Here is a 16130-nt window from a genome sequence, read left to right as displayed (position 1 = left end):
CCTTTCTTCTGCTGCAGAGATTATTCGATTTGGAGTTTCAAGGGACGGTGAAAATACCAGCAATCTAGACAGAAAACCAATATCTCAGGAGCCAACAATTTGCTGGGCATATCTTATAGCACTTAAACAACTCAAGTCTTGCAGCTTAATGACTTTAATGGTATAGTTATTAGACAAGTATGGAAAAGAAAAGAAAATGACATGAATGTTTAATGAGGACACTACTAGAAGCCACATGTAAATGCTGAACTCTCTTTTCTGCTCAGGAAATACAAAGTGGCTTTAACCACTTCATCAATATATGATGAGCAGGTTTGATACAGATTATTGCATTTCCTAGAATCAGAAGGATCTGTTCAAGAGAAAGTCTAAATAAATTATGTCAACTTCATCCATTACTTTTTTGATATGTTCAAAGAACTCTAATAGATTAGTGAGACATGATTTTCCTTTCCAAAATCCATGCTCGTTACACCTTTTCATTCTGGTCTGGAACAACTTACCATAGGTAGTGGTGGATTCTCAATCACTGTCAATTTTTAAAGAGATGGGCTGTTTTTTCTTAAAGTTCTGCTCTAGAAATTACTTTGATGAAGTTCTATGGCCTGTGTTATACAGGAAACCAGATTAGATGATCACAATGGTCCCTTTTGGCCTTGGAATCTATAAGACATTAGGTTAATATCAAATGGAAAAGTACAGTACATGTATTCATCAAAACAGTATGTCTAGCACAAATTCCTTTATGACATAGTATTGCAATTAAACTTACCTGGCTATCTTTACTTCCAGCTTTTTTTTTTAAGGGATTTTTTTCATTATACAAATGTACTGCAAAGAAAAGAAGCATAAATGTAGAGGAAATACCTAATTAGGCTAATGCAAATCAGCAGTAACTCTGCTGAAATAAATCGTGTAAAACTGAGCCATGGAATACAATGACCGCATGTGCACAGGATAGTTTCTTTCTGCATGCTTATCTTGGCCAAGCTGAACAAGCTTAAAAAACAATCATTCCAAAGTAGAAGATGGAGGGCAAGTGCTCCAGCATCCTAAACCAGCATGGTTCTATTGACTTCACCAGCGCTACACAGATTCACCCAAGCTGAAACTTAGCACAACCAATGAATTAACTTCTAAGTTTGCTCACCATTTTAGTGATGAAGGCAGACAGCAGTCCTTTTGCAAAGGCCTGTTTATACTAGCTATGGGACAGAGAATTTATACCTGCTCGTTGCAAGTCTGTGTCTGAGCACACCTGTTCCTGCTCTTCAGGGAGGTTACAATTAATTATAAATGTTCTTAGGCTATACAGTGGCAGTTTATACAGCAAAAACGTTGTATATTTGGCGACAAAAGCAACTTTCTCAACATGTTAAGTACAAGTGTATGTCCCTAAGACTTGAATTAAACATTTTGTCCATCTGGTTCACACGTGGGCTAGCGTAATAGAGCTGTAGAAAGTTTGGGGTGAATACAAAAAAGGTCAGGTCATCTGGTGTCAGGTTAAATCAAGTGTGAATCCTGCTGCTGTTGGATTGACATCCCTGATGACTTCCTTAAGTGTTTCCTAAGCACCCAGCAGTTCCTATTTAGCCATCTAAATAAGTGCCCAGATTTGCAAAAGCTTTCAGCACCCAGCACTTCCTATTGAGAGCAATGGAAAATTCCAGTTCAGGACCTAAATTACAAGGGGAATATATTTCCACATCTGTGTTTTTGGTTTGCTTCTGGTTACTTATCTAAATTGAACAACACAGAGTTTTGAGGTTCACCTACCACCCTCTATGAGCAGCAAGTGGCAGTTAGAGCTTCAGAAGGCACAAAATTTAATGCTTTGTTTGCTCAGGGACTATATAAAATCTACAACAATCTACAACCTATCCTGAAAAATGATCCCTCACTCTCACAGACCTTGGGAGACAGGCCAGTCCTCGCTTACAGACAGCCCCCCAACCTGAAGCAAATACTCACCAGCAACTACACACCACACCACAGAAACACTAACCCAGGAACCCATCCCTGTAACAAACCCCGTTGTCTACTCTGTCCCCATATCTACTCTAGCGACACCATCAGAGGACCCAATCACATGAGCCACACCATCCGGGGCTCGTTCACCTGCACATCTACTAATGTGATATATGCCATCATGTGCCAGCAAAGCCCCTCTGCCATGTACATTGGCCAAACTGGACAGTCTCTATGTAAAAGAATAAATGGACACAAATCAGACATCAGGAATGGTAACATACAAAAGCCACTAGGAGAACACTTCAATCTTCCTGGACATTCTATAACAGATTTAAAAGTAGCCATCCTTCAACAAAAAAACCTTCAAAAACAGACTTAAAAGAGAAACTGCAGAGCTACAATTCATTTGCAAATTAAACACCATTAATTTGGGCTTGAATAGGGACTGGGAGTGGCTGGCTCACTGCAAAAGCAACTTCCCCTCTCTTGGTATCGAGGCCTCCTCATCAATTATTGGGAGTGGACCACATCCACCCTGACTGAATCTGCCCTGTCAACACTGGTTCTCCACTTGTGAGGTAACGCCCTGTCATAAATATAAAGGGAAGGGTAAACCCCTTTGAAATCCCTCCTGGCCAGGGGAAAGCTCCTCTCACGTGTAAAGGGTTAAGAAGCTAAAGGTAACCTCGCTGGCACCTGACCAAAATGACCAATGAGGAGACAAGATACTTTCAAAAGCTGGGAGGAGGGAGAGAAACAAAGGGTCTGTGTGTCTGTCTTATACTGGTTTCTGCCGGGGATAGACCAGGAATGGAGTCTTAGAACTTTTAGTAAGTAATCTAGCTAGGTATGTGTTAGATTATGATTTCTTTAAATGGCTGAGAAAAGAATTGTGCTGAATAGAATAACTATTTCTGTCTGTGTATCTTTTTTGTAACTTAAGGTTTTGCCTAGAGGGGTTCTCTATGTTTTTGAATCTAATTACCCTGTAAGGTATCTACCATCCTGATTTTACAGGGGGAATTTCTTTATTTCTATTTACTTCTATTTTTATTAAAAGTCTTCTTGTAAGAAAACTGAATGCTTTTTCATTGTTCTCAGATCCAAGGGTTTGGGTCTGTGGTCACCTATGCAAATTGGTGAGGCTTTTTATCCAACATTTCCCAGGAAAGGGGGGGTGCAAGTGTTGGGAGGATTGTTCATTGTTCTTAAGATCCAAGGGTCTGGGTCTGTAGTCACCTAGGCAAATTGGTGAGGCTTTTTACCAAACCTTGTCCAGGAAGTGGGGTGCAAGGTTTTGGAAGTATTTTGGGGGGAAAGACGCGTCCAAACAGCTCTTCCCCAGTAACCAGTATTAGTTTGGTGGTGGTAGCGGCCAATCCAAGGACAACGGGTGGAATATTTTGTACCTTGGGGAAATTTTGACCTAAGCTGGTAAAGATAAGCTTAGGCGGTTTTTCATGCAGGTCCCCACATCTGTACCCTAGAGTTCAGAGTGGGGGAGGAACCTTGACACGCCCTTCTCTTCATGTGTCAGTATAATAATACCTGCATCTGTAATTTTCACTCCATGCATCTGAAGAAGTGGGTTGTTTACCCACGAAAGCTTATGCCCAAATAAATCTGTTAGTCTTTATGGTGCCACTGGACTCCTTGTTGTTTTTGTATATAAAATAAATGTCTCTATTGTCAAATGAGCTGTGTCAAATAACCTTCGACTAAACTTTCAGACACTACAGTCCACGGTCAGGAAATGAGTGTATCAGTATTTCATTATAATATCCAAACTTTTCACAGAAGAACAAAAGCATACTACTCTTGATACTCATCATGGTGGTGACAAGTGGTGCAGACCGCCATGTAGAGAATCTTGGGATCTACTTAGCCAGAGTAAATCGGCCTAGCTCCATTGAAATCAGTGGAGCTTGGTAGATTTACACCAGCTGAGGGTCTGACCCGTGGTGGTTATTAGCAGTTATGAAGAATCATTCTAGAAGTCAGAAAAGCAAATGGCCAAACCTAATGTCAAATTCAGAATACATAGAAACAAAGTAAACCGCAGGATGAGACTTAACTTGACTGGAGGAAGGGGAATAGATGGCTCATGGGCTTGGCCATGGGGAGCAGTGCCTCACGTCAGCAGGTCAAATCCAGTCCACATAACAAAAAATCATTTTGCAGCCCATATGAAATGAGTTGGTGGATATCAGAGCTATAGACACCTCAATACATAGAACTAGTATTTGGCTATACCATTATGCTAGTTGGCAAATTTGATTCACACATCCCTTGTGGAAATACTGATAATAAACCATATTCTTCATCCAGATTTCTGCTTCTGGAAGTCAGGTTTTTAACTGATGCTGAATAGCACAAACCTCATGCACCCAGACTAGACATGTGGCTTCTGGGAAGTTCAGTGCATGTGATAGGGAAAATGTCTAGTTTCAGAAATAACACTTAAAAAAAAAAGCATACCTGCATGACTCATTTATTAACTACAAGTAGGGGGACTCTGTGGCCAAGGTACTAATGTTAAGCTTTTCCCCATATTAATATCTTAAAGCTGATTGCTATCCAAGAGACTACCCATTATAATATGTAATTTAATCTCCCTCCTCCACCCAAAAATGATGTATTAAAGCATGAAAAGTAGCGACATACTGGGTCTACAAACAAACAAACAGCAGAAATAATCACAAACAGAATCATTTTGAAAATACTAATCAATTCAAGAATGCTAAGAAAACATTCAAGCATCCTTCAATCCAGTGAGAGAGCAGGAATGTGATACACTTACAGGCCCAGAACTACCCTCTTTGTTTCCCACTTATGCAAATGTCTTGTATTCTGTGTGGTTGAATGGGTCTGATTTGCAAACTGTCTCTAATCATGTCCTGGGTTGATAAACTCTATGCATGTAGGTAAGGGAGTTCCTGTTTTATAACCACTTCAGCCTCAAGCTCTAGTCAATTCTACCAGGCACACTGATGGAAAAGCTTTGTGTTGGCTAACATTTCTCATGCTTGATTCTGCCCTCAGGTAATTTTTTTTTATGGAAGTCTGAACTAAAGCAGTTTAGTCACTTTTGCCTGTGAGAACAGTGAATAAAATGCAATTCCTGTTATCAAAAATGAACGGAAACCTTCTTTGAACAGCCTCCAGCCAAAATAGTTGGCACTTGGAAGGTGAAATTTGGCCTGGAAGAAGCCTGCTTTGAGAAATAGGGCCTTTCACTGTTCTGGAGGGAATTGGTTTTGGTAACGTTGCAAGCCTTTGATAGTCAGACACAGAGCATGTGCAGTAGATTTATGGTCACTAAACTTGTTACAGGTTTGCTCCATGTGCCGGCAGGGCATGCCTTAACTCCAGATTGAAAAATCTGTAAGCCACAACAGCTGTAGTGTAAAGATGTAAAAGATGGAGAAGGCGGGTGGTGGTGGTCGGGGACTCTCTCCTCCAGGGGACTGAGTCATCTATCTGCCGCCCTGACCGGGAAAACCAAGAAGTCTGCTGCTTGCCAGGGGCTAAGATTCGCGATGTGACGGAAAGACTGCCGAGACTCATCAAGCCCTCGGATCGCTACCCCTTCTTGCTTCTCCACGTGGGCACCAATGATACTGCCAAGAATGACCTTGAGCGGATCACTGCGGACTACGTGGCTCTGGGAAGAAGGATAAAGGAGTTTGAGGCACAAGTGGTGTTCTCGTCCATCCTCCCCGTGGAAGGAAAAGGCCTGGGTAGGGACCGTCGAATCGTGGAAGTCAATGAATGGCTACGCAGGTGGTGTCGGAGAGAAGGCTTTGGATTCTTTGACCATGGGATGGTGTTCCATGAAGGAGGAGTGCTGGGCAGAGACGGGCTCCATCTTACGAAGAGAGGGAAGAGCATCTTTGCCAGCAGGCTGGCTAACCTAGTGAGGAGGGCTTTAAACTAGGTTCACCGGGGGAAGGAGACCAAAGCCCTGAGGTAAGTGGGAAAGCAGGATACCGGGAGGAAGCTCAGGCAGGAATGTCTGTGAGGGGAGGGCTCCTGCCTCATACTGAGAATGAGGGGCGATCAACAGGTTATCTCAAGTGTTTATATACAAATGCACAAAGCCTTGGAAACAAGCAGGGAGAACTGGAGGTCCTGGTGATGTCAAGGAACTATGACGTGATTGGAATAACAGAGACTTGGTGGGATAACTCACATAACTGGAGTACTGTCATGGATGGTTATAAACTGTTCAGGAAGGACAGGCAGGGCAGAAAAGGTGGGGGAGTAGCACTGTATGTAAGGGAGCAGTATGACTGCTCAGAGCTCCGGTACGAAACTGTAGAAAAACCTGAGTATCTCTGGATTAAGTTTAGAAGTGTGTGTGCAACAAGAGTGATGTAGAGGTGGGAGTCTGCTATAGACCACCGGACCAGGGGGATGAGGTAGATAAGGCTTTCTTCTGGCAGCTCACGGAAGCTACTAGATCGCATGCCCTGATTCTCATGGGTGACTTTAATTTTCCTGATATCTGCTGGGAGAGCAATACAGCGGTGCATAGACAATCCAGGAAGTTTTTGGAAAGCGTAGGGGACAATTTCCTGGCGCAAGTGCTAGAGGAGCCAACTAGGGGGGGCGCTTTTCTTGACCTGCTGCTCACAAACCGGGTAGAATTAGTGGGGGAAGCAAAAGTGGATGGGAATCTGGGAGGCAGTGACCAGGAGTTGGTTGAGTTCAGGATCCTGACGCAGGGAAGAAAGGTAAGCAGCAGGATACGGACCCTGGACTTCAGGAAAGCAGACTTCGACTCCCTCAGGGAACGGATGGCCAGGATCCCCTGGGGGACTAACTTGAAGGGGAAAGGAGTCCAGGAGAGCTGGCTGTATTTCAAGGAATCCCTGTTGAGGTTACAGGGACAAACCATCCCAATGAGTCGAAAGAATAGTAAATATGGCAGGCGACCAGCTTGGCTTAATGGTGAAATCCTAGCGGATCTTAAACATAAAAAAGAAGCTTACAAGAAGTGGAAGGTTGGACATATGACCAGGGAAGAGTATAAAAATATTGCTCGGGCATGTAGGAATGATATCAGGAGGGCCAAATCGCACCTGGAGCTGCAGCTAGCCAGAGATGTCAAGAGTAACAAGAAGGGTTTCTTCAGGTATGTTGGCAACAAGAAGAAAGCCAAGGAAACTGTGGGCCCCTTACTGAATGAGGGAGGCAACCTAGTGACAGAGGATGTGGAAAAAGCTAATGTGCTCAATGCTTTTTTTGCCTCTGTCTTCACTAACAAGGTCAGCTCCCAGACTGCTGCGCTGGGCATCACAAAATGGGGAAGAGATGGCCAGCCCTCTGTGGAGATAGAGGTGGTTAGGGACTATTTAGAAAAGCTGGACGTGCACAAGTCCATGGGGCCGGACGAGTTGCATCCGAGAGTGCTGAAGGAATTGGCGGCTGTGATTTCAGAGCCATTGGCCATTATCTTTGAAAACTCATGGCGAACCGGGGAAGTCCTGGATGACTGGAAAAAGGCTAATGTAGTGCCAATCTTTAAAAAAGGGAAGAAGGAGGATCCTGGGAACTACAGGCCAGTCAGCCTCACCTCAGTCCCTGGAAAAATTATGGAGCAGGTCCTCAAAGAATCAATCCTGAAGCACTTGCATGAGAGGAAAGTGATCAGGAACAGCCAGCATGGATTCACCAAGGGAAGGTCATGCCTGACTAATCTAATTGCTTTTTATGATGAGATTACTGGTTCCGTGGATGAAGGGAAAGCAGTGGATGTATTGTTTCTTGACTTTAGCAAAGCTTTTGACACGGTCTCCCACAGTATTCTTGTCAGCAAGTTAAGGAAGTATGGGCTGGATGAATGCACTATAAGTGGGTAGAAAGCTGGCTAGATTGTCGGGCTCAGCGGGTAGTGATCAATGGCTCCATGTCTAGTTGGCAGCCGGTGTCAAGTGGAGTGCCCCAAGGGTCGGTCCTGGGGCCGGTTTTGTTCAATATCTTCATAAATGATCTGGAGGATGGTGTGGATTGCACTCTCAGCAAATTTGCGGATGATACTAAACTGGGAGGAGTGGTAGATACGCTGGAGGGGAGGGATAGGATACAGAGGGACCTAGACAAATTGGAGGATTGGGCCAAAAGAAATCTGATGAGGTTCAATAAGGATAAGTGCAGGGTCCTGCACTTAGGATGGAAGAATCCAATGCACCGCTACAGACTAGGGACCGAATGGCTAGGCAGCAGTTCTGCGGAAAAGGACCTAGGGGTGACAGTGGACGAGAAGCTGGATATGAGTCAGCAGTGTGCCCTTGTTGCCAAGGAGGCCAATGGCATTTTGGGATGTATAAGTAGGGGCACAGCGAGCAGATCGAGGGACGTGATCGTTCCCCTCTATTCGACATTAGTGAGGCCTCATCTGGAGTACAGTGTTCAGTTTTGGGCCCCACACTACAAGAAGGATGTGGATAAATTGGAGAGAGTCCAGCGAAGGGCAACAAAAATGATTAGGGGTCTAGAACACATGACTTATGAGGAGAGGCTGAGGGAGCTGGGATTGTTTAGTCTGCAGAAGAGAAGAATGAGGAGGGATTTGATAGCTGCTTTCAACTACCTGAAAGGGGGTTCCAAAGAGGATGGCTCTAGACTGTTCTTAATGGTAGCAGATGACAGAACGAGGAGTAATGGTCTCAAGTTGCAGTGGGGGAGGTTTATATTGGATATTAGGAAAAACTTTTTCACTATGAGGGTGGTGAAACACTGGAATGCGTTACCTAGGGAGGTGGTAGAATCTCCTTCCTTAGAGGTTTTTAAGGTCAGGCTTGACAAAGCCCTGGCTGGGATGATTTAACTGGGAATTGGTCCTGCTTCGAGCAGGGGGTTGGACTAGATGACCTTCAGGGGTCCCTTCCAACCCTGATATTCTATGATTCTATGTGACAGGGTTTGAGGAAGGCCTCCTGCATGCTTGCTTTGTAAGGTGCATTGGAGGGATGCTAGTTCTAAGGCAATTTATGAGCTCCTGGTGATTTCCCCAGCTGCTGAGCTCCTCTGAGACCTAGCCAAGCAAACTGCCCAGGAGTAACTTTGTTCTTGTGTGTACTCCCATTGCACAGGAGTAGGGCACTAGTGAAGTAATTCAGGAGTACTGAATATAAACCTGTTACTGTATTTGCATAATATTGCGAGCCAGCAAAGCTTCACAGTCATGGAAAGTGAAGTTCCCTTTTATGATTTTCCCTTTTTTCCCTCTCTTAAAAATATCACTTCACCACTCTGCCTCTGTTATGCCCTTTCACCCTTTGCCAGTCTATTTGACCTGTCAATTCTTCAGGGCGTGGGGTGTCCCTCACTATGTGTATGTGCAGTGTGGCTCTGATGTAGAAGGGTGCTACTGAAATGAATAACGATATATTTAGTATATTCCATGGGAAAAACTACATGAACAGAACATTTAGGTTGCATGATTAAGCATCCAAAAGTCAGGACCTGACAGTTAATGATGTCCATGAAACTTTACCTCGGCCCTCTTGTGCAGCGTGAGCATTCAGTTTGCCTAATCAAAACTTATTTCAGAAATGCAAACAGTGCTGCCAACCCCAAGCATTCACCAATCAAAAGGCGGGCCCTCCCCAAAATCATGAGACTGCTTTAAAATCATGAGACTTGGGTTCCTTTTGCCAGGGCCAGTGCACATTTTTAAAAATGGAAATGTCTTCTCACTGGAAAATGTGGTTTAATCAAACTCAATATTTCCCACAGGAAAATGTGAAAAATTTCACTGAAACCAAATTTTTCTATCAGGTGATTCAACACCAAAAAATGGGTTTCAAAAGGTCAGATCATTTAGTTTCAGGCAAAAAAGTTGAGTTTTCTACATCAACATGTGTGAAGCAAAACTTTTCAGAGTTTTTTGTTTCATTTAAATTTTTACTATTTTGACTTTTTGTTCTGATTTTTGGAATAGACAGTAATTTTGAAATGTCACAATTTGCGATGAAAGGACTATTCCTTTTTTCTGCTTTATAGTTGCCTTCTGTTTTTTGAGTCTATTTTTGAGATCTTTTCTGCAACTCTGAGGGCTAGAAAACATACTTCTTTTTTTAAAATGAAAGGTGAGATTTTCATGTATTCACATAATTCCAGCAACTAAGTCTTCAAGAACGATACCAAGTATCACAAGACTCATGATAAAAAATGATCAGAGTTGGCAACAGTGCAATATATTTCTCAAATATTACAATTTGAAAAAGGGTGCATGAAATCACATTTGGCCCCAAACACCCTAAACAAGTCCTGTCCCCCCACTTAGAAATAGATTGTGAACTGTCCTTGCCTTGGTGTGCCGGAGGATTGAGTCTCTTTGCATGGCCTCAAAAGGGCAATACATAAGAGCAGTCCCTTGACAAGAAGCAGGCGAAAGGGTGTAGAGGAGGCAGGACCAGCATTTTGGCCCATAGAATGGGCTTGGTACAACAGAAGGAACAATCTGTGCTCTGCTAATGGGTCCCTGTGCATGCTGAGAAGCCCTGAAAGACCCTGTGCTGCCTGAGCTACTCTATCCTTTCGCTGTTCTACAGGAGAGCCTGGAAGCCACAAGCAGGTAGCGACCCCGCTATGCTAGACACAGCACAGACATAAAGTAACAGACAGCCTCTGCCCTAAAGAACTTACAACCTCAAATCTTAGTGTTGCACCAGGGGCAGCAGGAGGGCAAAAGGTTGCATGCAAATCACACCACATAGCCCTGAGGTCAAGATTCAAAAATAGGAGCCTAAAGTTAGGCTCCGAAATTCACAGGAAGGCACCTAAATAAGGCGCCAGATTTCAAAAGTGCAGAGCACCCAGCAGCTCTGATGAGCTTCATCTGGGTGTGGAAGTGCTCAGCATTTTTCAAAATGGGGCCCTTTATTTGGGCACCTAAATAAAGATTTAGGAGCCTAACTTTAAGTACCATTTTAGACAATCAGCTTCAGTTTGTTCATCCTTCAGCTGTTTAACAGCTATCCATATCCCTCATCACTTTCTTAATCATTTCTCAGAGGGGTAGCCATGTTAATCTGGATCTGTAAAAGCGGCAGAGTCCTGTGGCACCTGATAGACTAACAGACGTATTGGAGCATGAGCTTTCATGGGTGAATACCCACTTCATCGGCTGCATCATGCTGTTAGTCTATCAGGTGCCACAGGACTCTTTACCGCTTTGAATAATTTCTGTTGCTGCTCTCTCAACTCCTTCCACTTTGCCAACCATTTTTCTGGTCTGGAGGTGCTCAGTCCTGCAGGCAGTACTAGAGCAGCAAGTGCATCACTGATGTACAGGCCAATACCTCCCCAAATCATGACCTAATGTCTCTGCACATAGCTAAAACCTGATTTCTTTTGGCAGGGAGGGCACATCACATGCCAGGACAGAATTAGACAAAGCTTTTTTGCTCAGCCTTTGGGAGCACATTAAAACTTGCCCATCAGTCAGAGCACCAACCCAACTCTGATGCCCCGAAAGCATCTCTTGTATTTGATTTACATTGGGAGTGTGACTTAATATTATCACCTGTGTTTGTAAACAATTGGCTCATCAGTATTCCAGTGTTGCCAGCTCTCACAAATTGAACGTGAACGTCTCAGTGTTTGGTTGTGGGTTTTTTTCCCTTCTTCTTAAAGCACCTGGATTTGTAAGAGAAACTTGGCTTTCATTAAAAATAAAAGGGGAAGTTTGTATCCTTGTGGTTGAAAATGTGAGGCTACAAATGGATGAAAAACCCAAAAGCAAATCAAAAGAACATAAGATGTATAGGGTTTTTTTAAAAACAAATCTCATTATTTTAAAACTGATCTCATGAGTTTTTGGTGCCTCACTCAATTTTTGAATATTGGGGGTTGGCAATACGGGTTTTCAACACCCACGGGCATAATAACAAGGGGGCAGAGGGGACAGGGGGAACTCACGAGGAAATAAAAAGATACTGATCAGCAGTAAAGAGCAGATTTAAGGCCCAGTCTCACAAGACTTTGGGCATCTACTCTGAGGTCCTTAGTGCCCTCAGCTCCCACCAAAATCCCCTCTGCTGGCCTCTACAGTTCTTATGCTTTCTCTCTGTCCCCTGCCCAAGCCCCACAGAGACCACTGCTGCCCTGCGGCTGCAGAAACCCTGCAGAGTGACACCTCTGCAACACGCTAAAAGAGGGGAATAGAGGGGATGGAGGTGCTTGGCAAGAGAAGCTTCACTGTTCCCCAGCCAGGCCCATTCCCCATTGAAACAGGGTAGCACGGGGCTCTGTCCTTGACACCAAATCTCTGACAGTTCCCATGCCTCAGGCCAAGAAGGGGCATTTCCTTAGCTCTCCTGCCTACTTGGCAGCTGTGACAGGGGCAGACACTACTTCCCATACACAGCCATCAGAGAGGCACTCCCTCCCCGGGATCATTCCCTGCCACAGAGGGCACTGAGTCCGAGAACCTGCCTCTGTGGGGAAAGGACAGGGCTGTGTGCCCACAAAGACTGTCTGCAGCTGCTTCTGAGGGTTCCCCCTCCCAAATGGAGTAGCAGAGTGTGGGTGTGAGAACACCCAGACCATGGAGCTGTACACACACTCAGGGACAGTGCTGCACCAGGGTCAGGACATGGCCTGCTGTCATGTTAGAGCCCGAGCTTTGCTCACTTCTTACTCTGTGGATGAAACCATTGGGAGTTGGCTGAGTACGGACTGAAAGGGAGTTGGGCCCCAGAATATGGGGCATTGACTTCAGTGGGAGTAGCAGCTGTGCAGCCTCTCACAGGTGGTGTTTTACCCAGAACCATGGCTCTCATCCTCTAAGGGCCTGATTCTGCAAGGTACTGAGTTCAGTGGGAGCTGAGGGCTTTCAGGCCTGGTTGGTTGGGACCCTAAATCATCACTGTTATTTATTTGTGCTGTGGTAGAGCCTAGGGGCCTTGCTCAGGGTCTGTCAATTCATGTCTTTACACCAAACACATAACAAAAAAAAATTCTACAAATATGTTAGAAGCAAGAGGAAGACTAAGGACAGGGTAGGCCTGTTACTCAATAGGGTGGGGAGGGGGGGATAACAACAGAAAATGTGGAAATGGCGGAAGTGCGAAATGACTTTTTCTTTTCAGTTTTCACCAAAAAGGTTAGCAACAATTGGATGTCTAACACAGTGAATGCCAATGAAAATAAGGTAGTATCAGAGGCTAAAATAGGGAAAGACCAAGTTAAAAATTACATATACAAGTTAGATATCTTCAAGTCACCAGGGCCTGATGAAATACACCCTAGAATACTCAAGGAGCTGACTGAGGAGATATCTGAGCCATTAATGATTATCTTCAAAAAGTCATGGAAGACGGGAGAGATTCTGGATGACTGGAAAAGGCAAATATAGTGCCCATGTATAAAAAGGGAAATAAGGACAACCCTGGGAATTACAGACCAGTCAGCTTAACTTCAGTACCCAGAAAGGTAATGGAGCAGATAATTAAGCAATCAATTTGCAGACACCTAGAAAATAATAAGGTGATAAGTAAGAGTGAACATGGATTTGTCAAGAACAAATCATGTCAAACCAATCTAGTAGCTTTCCTTGACAGGGTAACAAGCCTTGTGGATGGGGGGAAGTGGTAGATGTAATATATCTTGACTTAGGCTTTTGATACTGTCTTGCATGACTTTCCCATAAACAAACTAGGGAAATACAACCCAGAAGGAGCTACTATAAGGTGAGTGTACAACTGATTGGAAAACCATTCCCAGAGAGAAGATATCAGTGGTTCACAGTGAAGCTGGAAGGACATATTGAGTTGGGTCCCACAGGGATCAGTTCTGGTTCTGTTCAATATCTTCATCAATGATTTAGATCAGGGTAGGCAACCTATGGCACGCGTGCCAAAGGCGGCACACGAGCTGATTTTCAGTGGCACGCACACTGCCCAGGTCCTGGCCACCAGTCCAGGGGGCTCTGCATTTTAATTTAATTTTAAATGAAGCTTCTTAAACATTTTAAAAACCTTATTTACTTTACATACAACAATAATTTAGTTATATATTATAGACTTATAGAAAGAAACCTTCTAAAAACGTTAAAATGTATTACTGGCAGGCGAAATCTTAAATTAGAGTGAATAAATGAAGACTCAGCACACCACTTCTGAAAGGTTGCTGACCCCTGATTTAGTTAATGGCATAGAGAGTACACTTATAAAGTTTGCGGATGATACCAATCTGGGAGAGGTTGCAAGTGCTTTGGAGGATAGGATTAAAATTCAAAATGATCTGGACAAACTGGAGAAATGGTCTAAAGTAAATAGGATGAAATTCTACAGGGACAAATGCGAAGTACTTCACTTAGAAAGGAACAACCAGTTGCGCACATACAAAATGGGAAATGACTGCCTAGGAAGGAGTACTGCGGAAAGGGATCTGGTGGTCATAGTGGATCACAAGCTAAGTATGAGTCAACAGTGTAACACTGTTGCAGAAAAAGCAAACATCATTCTGGGATGTATTAGGAGGAGTGTTGTAAGCAAGATGCAAGAAGTATTTCTTCCACTCTACTCTGTGCTGATTAGGCCTCAATTGGAGTATTGTGCCCAGTACTGGGAGCCACATTTCAGGAAAGATGTGGAGAAATTGGAGAAAGTACAGAGAAGAGCAACAAAAATGATTCAAGGTCTAGAAAACCTTGAAAATTGAAAATACGAGGGAAAATTGAAAAAAAATGGGTTTGTGTAGTCTGGAGAAGAGAAGACTGAGGGAGGCCATAAAAGTTTTCAAGAACATAAAAGGTTATTACAAGGAAGAGGGAGAAAAATTGTTCTCCTTAATCTCTGAGAATAGGACAAGAAGCAATAGGCTTAAACTGCAGCAAGGACAATTTAGGTTGGACATTAGGAAAAATTTCTTAACTGTCATGATAGTTAAGCACTGGAATAAATTGCCTGCGGAGGCTGTAGAATCTCCTTCATTGGAGATTTTTGAGAGCAGGTTAGTTACACAAACATCCGTCCGGGATGGTCTAGATCAGTGGCTCTCAACCTTTCCAGACTACTGTATACCTTTCAGGAATCCGATTTGTCTTTCATACACCCAAGTTTCTCCTGACTTAAAAACTACTTGTTTACAAAATCAGACATAAGAATACAAAAAAGTGTCACGATCACTGAAAAATTGCTGACTTTCTCATTTTTACTATATACTTCTAAAATAAATCACTTGAAATATAAATATTGTACTTACATTTCAGTGTATAGTATATAGAGCAGTATAAACAAGTCGCTGTCTGTATGAAATTTTAGTTTTTTACTGACTTTGCTAGTGTTTTTTATATAGCCTGTTGTAAAACTAGGCAAATATCAAGATGAGTTAATGTACCCCTGACAGACCTTTGCATAACCCCAGGGGTACACATAACCCTGGTTGAAAACCACCAGTCTAGAGAATACCTAGTCCTGCCATGAGAGCAGGGCACTGAACTAGATGACCTCTCAAGGTCCCTTCAAGTCCTACAGGTTTCAGAGTAACAGCCGTGTTAGTCTGTATTCGCAAAAAGAAAAGGAGTACTTGTGGCACCTTAGAGACTAACCAATTTAATTGAGCATGAGCTTTCGTGAGCTACAGCTCACTTCATCGGATGCATACCGTGGAAACTGCAGCAGACTTTATATACACACAGAGAATATGAAACAATACCTCCTCCCACCCCACTGTCCTGCTGGTAATAGCTTATCTAAAGTGATCATCAAGTTGGGCCATTTCCAGCACAAATCCAGGTTTTCTCACCCTCCACCCCCCCACACAAATTCACTCTCCTGCTGGTGATAGCCCATCCAAAGTGACAACTCTCTACACAATGTGCATGATAATCAAGGTGGGCCATTTCCAGCACAAATCCAGGTTTTCTCACCCCCCCACCCCCATACACACACAAACTCACTCTCCTGCTCGTAATAGCTCATCCAAACTGACCACTCTCCAAGTTTAAATCCAAGTTAAACCAGAACACCTGGGGGGGGGGGTAGGAAAAAACAAGGGGAAATAGGCCACCTTGCATAATGACTTAGCCACTCCCAGTCTCTATTTAAGCCTAAATTAATAGTATCCAATTTGCAAATGAATTCCAATTCAGCAGTTTCTCGCTGGAGTCTGGATTTGAACTTTTTTTGTTTTAAGATAGC

General features: G+C 43.5%; 1 long non-coding RNA gene across 1 annotated transcript in view; it reads right to left on the bottom strand.

Moving 5' to 3' along the window:
• The window catches only part of LOC140912152 (uncharacterized), a 62951-nt gene that overhangs the window by 3136 nt on the left and 43685 nt on the right, over positions 1-16130 (bottom strand). The window contains exons 2-4 of the long non-coding RNA XR_012159233.1: positions 773-831; positions 504-663; positions 2-64 (exon numbers count right to left, since the gene is read on the bottom strand). This is a non-coding gene — a long non-coding RNA (uncharacterized lncRNA). The remainder of the gene's footprint in view (position 1; positions 65-503; positions 664-772; positions 832-16130) is intronic.

This window comes from Lepidochelys kempii, chromosome 5 (assembly GCF_965140265.1).
Source record: "Lepidochelys kempii isolate rLepKem1 chromosome 5, rLepKem1.hap2, whole genome shotgun sequence".
Taxonomy (NCBI): Eukaryota; Metazoa; Chordata; order Testudines; family Cheloniidae; genus Lepidochelys; species Lepidochelys kempii.
Note: the sequence above shows the minus strand (reverse complement) of the source record. Positions and strands in the feature narration are given on the sequence as shown.